Source organism: Lithobates pipiens, unplaced genomic scaffold (assembly GCF_037356315.1).
Source record: "Lithobates pipiens isolate NorthernLeopardFrog02 unplaced genomic scaffold, aLitPip1_a1.2 Scaffold_23, whole genome shotgun sequence".
Classification (NCBI taxonomy): domain Eukaryota; kingdom Metazoa; phylum Chordata; class Amphibia; order Anura; family Ranidae; genus Lithobates; species Lithobates pipiens.
In genome coordinates this window covers 168,755,907-168,761,906 of record NW_027507785.1, presented here as the reverse complement: position 1 = coordinate 168,761,906, position 6,000 = coordinate 168,755,907, and positions in this window count along the sequence as shown.

Genomic DNA, 6,000 nt, shown 5'->3' with positions numbered 1-6,000 from the left:
TCTATTTCAATTGGCTTTGCTGAACACTTTTGTGCTATACAAAGCTTCAGGCCGGACTGGATCCTTCCTTGCATTCCAGGAAGAGATCGTCAGAGCGCTTCTGTTTTTAGACAGTGCTCTTGACCAACGCAAATGCAGTGAGAGGCATTTTCCTTATGTCCTCCCTGGTACCCCTACCCAAAGAAGATGTCATGTCTGCAGTAAATGCAGATTCAGGCGCAACACCCGCTTTTATTGTCCCTCCTGGTCTCTGCATTGGTGAATGTTTCAAACGCTGGGGTACAGCACCACACAGTCCTAGGTACACTAACAAAGGGTCTCAAAAGATGTGATGGCCATCATATTTTGAGAGACCCTAATGTGCAACATTCAGTTTACAGTTTTTATAAAAGTGAAAAAAAAAATAAAAAAATCCAAAAATAGTGGTGGTTATATTTTTCTTCTCTCTCTTATGTTCGCTCTCTACTGTGTAACAATATTTATCAACATACTTTTTGCACTTTATTGTGGTAACTTGTGTGTGTGTGTGTGTATATATATATATATATAATCATATCTTTTGATCTTGTATATTCCTTAGTTTTGCTTGACTTATAAAACTTAAATACTATAGATGAAAAAACTTGCATATGTGATTTATAGTAACATAGTTCATATTATATGGTCACAATCTGAAGCTAACAGCTGTGGAAGATTTATATAGGGATACAAGGAACCTGAAGATGCAGAAAACTCATACAAATTTGGCAATTTAAAAAACACAACCCATAGCAATGCACCCAGTGGACTTGAATGTACATTTATTCTGTGCAAACAGGGGCAAGGAAAAAAAAAATAGGATTTTTGTACTCGCCATAAAATTATTTTCTCTGTAGTTCACTGACTGACACAGCTCCGTTACTTTAGACCATCAGGTTGTTACACCACCTTCAGGAGAGGACTAGGCAGAAAATGTTAACCTGTACAAAAAAATAAAAAACCAACAGAACTTTCTAGTTCCATCCAAGGGGCAGTCCCTTCAGTAACAACCCCCCAGCCTGCATCCTCAGTACATCAACAAGCAGTATAACAATAGGAGGGGAGGGTGCTGTGTCAGTCAGTGAACCACAGAGAAAAGGATTTTACGGCGAGTACAAAAATCCTATTTTCTCTTACGTTCACTGACTGACACAACTCCTTTACTTTAGAGCATCAGGACGTCCCCAAGCAGTGTCAAAACGAGGGGTGGGAAACCCCATAAAACTTCATCCACAAAAACAGAAGTGCTCCCTAAAAGGAGAGACACCATCTTATCTAACCGCATCAGAACTTGCAGTAACAATGCAACAGTGCATTTTACTTAATTTTTTCTTTCACAAGAAAGTTACCTTTAAGTGCAATTGCAAATTACACGGCCGCATGCAAAACTTTGCGGCCAAAACAGGCATCAGCTGATGCCCTGACATCTACCTTGTAGAATTTTGGTAAAGGTGTGAACAGGCGACCAAGTCTTGAGCGACTGACACTCGATGACAGAAGGCCCAAGAGTTTCCAATTGCCCTGGTGGAACGAGCCGTGACCGGAAACGGGGGCACCCGCCCCTTCAAGGCATAGGCCTGAATCACAATCTGTCGTCCAGGGAATGGATGGCCACCTCCTTAGGATGTGTCGGTTTAAGACACAAATATGGTAACACAATGTCTTCATTGATGTGGAACGCCGAAACCACCTTCGGCAGAAAAGAATGGTGCGGACGTAACACCACCTTATCCTTATGGATAACCAGAGAAGGTGACTTGCAAGACAAGGACGCCAGTTCTGAAAACCTCCATGGCCACTAGGAAAGACCACTTTCTGGGAGAGAGTCAACAAGGCAATTTCTCTGATATTCTCAAATGGCAGTTTCTGAAGCGCTGATAACACCAGGTTGAGATCCCATGGAGGTAACAGGGGATGCACCGGAGGAACTACATGTTGAACCCCCTGAACAAAGGTGCTCACTAGAGAGTGAGATGCCAGGGGTCGCTGAAAAAAAGACAGCCAAGGCTGATATTTGTCCTTTAATGGTGCTTAAAGACAATTTTTGGTCTACTCCACGCTGTAAAAACAGCAAGATCCTGGATATGGAATAGGAGCACGGACGCCATCCTCTCTCCTCACACAGAGATGTAGGCCTTCCAGGTAAGATGATATCTTCCAAGAAGACGTTTCCGTGCTCTCAACATAGTTGAAATCACAGAGTCCGATAGGCCCCGGTTCCTCAGCACCTGGCTCTCAATAGCCATGCCGTTAAAACCAGTGATGGTAACCCAGGATGGAGAATCGGACCTTGAAACAGAAGGTCCTCTCATAATGGCAGTCGCCAGGGGGCGTCCGCCACCAGGCGCACTAGTAATCACTAGTAATCAGAATTACTAGAATCCCCCCTCGGCCTCCACTCTGCAGAGCAGATGTGGTAGTAGCTTTAGCGGAGGAAAGGCATAGATCAGTTGGTACTGACCCCACGGAGCAACCAGAGCATCTGACGCATCTGCCCCCTGATCTCTTGCCCTGGACACGAATCTCGGCACCCTCCGATTGAGACAGGAAGCCAGGAGATCCACGTCTGGTGTGCCCCATTGCAGGCACAGTAGCCTGAACACCTCCAGATGCAGCGCCCATTCTCCTGGGTCCAGCATCTGGCGACTTAGGTAGTCCGCCTGCCAGTTCTCCACTCATGGGATGTAAATGGCCGAGAGAGCCGGTACATGTCGCTGTGCCCACTGTACCCCCAGTACTCCACCCCAGCCGGTCAGTCTGGCATCTGTTGTGATCACTGCCCAATGTAGAGGTAGGAACGACTTCCCGGACCGAAGTGCCGGGCATCTCAGCCACCAGAGCAGGGAGTCCCTGACTGACTGGCTCATCTGAATCTGCTGATTCAGGGATAACGGGAGATTTGTCCCATTTAGTCAAGATCTCCTTCTGCAAAACTCTGGTGTGAAACTGGGCGTACGGGACTGCCTCGAAGGAGGCCACCATGAGCCCAGGACTCGCATGCAGAAGCATAGCGACGACCACCTGCGGTTCATCAACAGTTTTAACGCGGCTCAGAGTCTGCAGCTTGTCTGGAGGGAGAAACACTCTCGCTTCCATGGAGTCCAGCAGTAAGCCTAGGTACTCCAAATGCTGAGTCGGTATGAGCACCGACTTCTTTAGGTTCAACAGCCACCCAAATTCCTGCAGAGTCTGCATGGTGATCGCAACATCCTCCTTTAATTCGGAGGCAGAAGATGCTCGCAGGAGGAGATCTAGGTAACCTGCAATCCTGTGTTGTCACAGCAATGCCAGAACTGGAGCAAATACCCTAGTAAAGACTAGGGCGGCTGATGCCATGCCAAAGGGGAGAGCCACAAACTGGTAGAGGGCATCCAACTGCAAAATCGCAGAAATTTGATGACGTAGGCATATGGGTATGTGCAGGTACACATCCTGCATGTCAAAGGACGCCAGGAAGTCCCCTTTATGGAGTGCAGCGACTGAGCGAACTGATTCCATTCTGAACCTCTGTACTTTCACGAAGCAGTTGAGGGCTTTTAGGTCCAAGATTGGACGTACCCCTTCCTTTTTGGGAACTACAGATTGGAGTAGAACCTGTTTGGTGGCCAAGAGAGGAACTCTAACTTGTAGCCAGAGGAAATCCGTTTGCAGACCCATTAGTCGGACAGCCGAGAGGCCCACCGGGCTGCAAACTCCCGAAGGTGACCCTCCCACCCGTGAGACGGGTGGGGCAAACCTTCATGCGATAGCACTCTTGCTCACAGGCTTGTGGTTCCAGGGGCTTTCGTCCTTCAGAGGTCATCCTGTCAGGGTGGGGACGTTTAGTCAAAGCCCCGGGGGAAATAAAACGCTGCTTGTGAGCGGAAATTGAGGGCCCTTGCCTGCGGCGTGGCTCCTTAGCCTTCCTGGCCTGTGGGAGTAAGGTACTCCTCCCACTGGTGGCATTCCTAATGATGTCATCCAACGGGGCTCCAAAGAGCCGTTCACCAAGGAAGGGTAGATCAGTCAGGGCTTTTTTAGATGCCTGGTCAGCCAACCAGCATTTTAGCCAAATCAGGCACCTCCGCACTACTGCTGACCCTGAAGCCCTGAATAACAGAGGGAGGGTATCTAGGGCTGCGTCACAAACGTACTTAAGGCCTTGCATTAACTGGTCTGTTCCACGCAGACAGGAGAAGCTTGTTGCTCCCCTAATTCGCAATGCAAACGTTTTGCCCACTCCGTCAGTGTCTGACAAGTGCGGAGGCCAGTACTGGTCACATCGCTGACCCCACAACCGTAAACAAGGAACAGGCCACTGCCTCGGCCTTCCTGTCTGTGGGGTCCTTAAAAGGCAGGAGTCCCCTCTACCGGGATCGTTGTTACTTTAACCTGGATACAGGGGGTCCACGACCGGAGGAGCCGACCATTTTTTAAGAAGGCTCTCCTCAAAGGGGTAATGCATCGCCATATATTTTGAGACGGAAAAAGCAAGAGCCCCTGTCTATGTGGCGCACACACCGCTCAGCAGCCCATGCAGCATATCCCCCATGGGGGGGGGGAAGATAGGGACAGGGAGAGAAGAGGGAGGAGATGGACCCCCCAAATCAACTTCCCAGGGTATGCCCAGCCCCACCGAGGCAGGGAGAGCTGTACTTACCATTCCGGACGAGCTGGGGACATTCCATCACAGATCCACCCTCCGATCAGTACGGGGTGGCTGCTGGCCACTGCACACTGACGCAGACATCAGTAGCCCGGTCATATGTGTGCCCCAAAGCATTGCGCTCACCACCCCCCGGAGCCTGCCGGGCATGTCATGGCCAACTCAACGCAGAGCTCTCGCTGGCCAGGCTGGGGAAAATACAAGGATAAGGGTATCCAGCCCGTCACCCACCCCGCTGTTGATAGCAGATCACAGGATCTTAATCTTGTGCAAAAGACAACTTCTACAGAAAAAATCCCCAGACCGATGGGCCCGCAGGGTTCCTAGGTCCATCTCCTTCACTAGGCAGAAAAAAAACTGAGGCTGCAGGCTGGGGGTTGTTACTGACGGGACCGTCCCTTGGGCGGAACTAGAAAGTTCTGGTTTTTGTACATGTTAACATGTTCTGCCTAGTCCTCTCCCGAAGGTGGCGTAACAACCCAATGGTCTAAAGTAAAGGAGCTGTGTCAGTCAGTGAACGTAAGAGAAAATGCTATTAAACTATTTCCTCTGTTGGTCTAGTTGATTTTTTTTGTGGTTTTGTTTTGTGTCACACAGAAAAAGTACACATTTGTTCATGAGATGGTGCCCAGTATCAGGAATTTGCTATCATACTTGGCGTCGTCTAGTGGCCAAATGCAGTATTTTTTCATCAATGAAAAACAAAGGCCAACATTTTTTGCCTCTGTTCGCACAGAATAAGTGTACATGCAAGTCCACTGGGGTGATTACAAATATTTTTTTTTAGAATTACACCCTCTGAAATTGCTGATTAAGATATGAAGATAAACAATTAGCCTAAAAACTTGCGGCCAAAATGCAAGGACTTTTACAGCTATACAAAAGTCAAAAGATTAGCCCCATCTGTTTGCAGATTTTTTTTAACCACTTCCCGCCCAGCCTATAACAGATTGACATCTGGGAAGTGGTTCTGTAATCCTGACTGGGCGTCATGATGTCCAGCAGGATAACATGCCGGCGCACGGCCACGGGGGCATGCAGCGCGGCGATTGTGACACACCGCATCTCGGATCGTGACAGAGGCTTCTTACCACATGATCAGCTGTGACCAATCACAGCTGATCTTTGCGAGAACCAGGAAGAGCTGATAAACGGCATTCCTTGGTTCGCGCTGACAGGGAGAGCCGATCAGCGGCTCTCCCTGTCAGAGGGGGGGGGTCTGTGCTGATAATCAGCACACTGATTATCAGCACAGCCCCCATCAAATGTACCCATAAGCTGCCAATTAGTGCCCAGTCAGTGCCCCATCATAACCCCTTGCCAGTGTCCAATAGTGC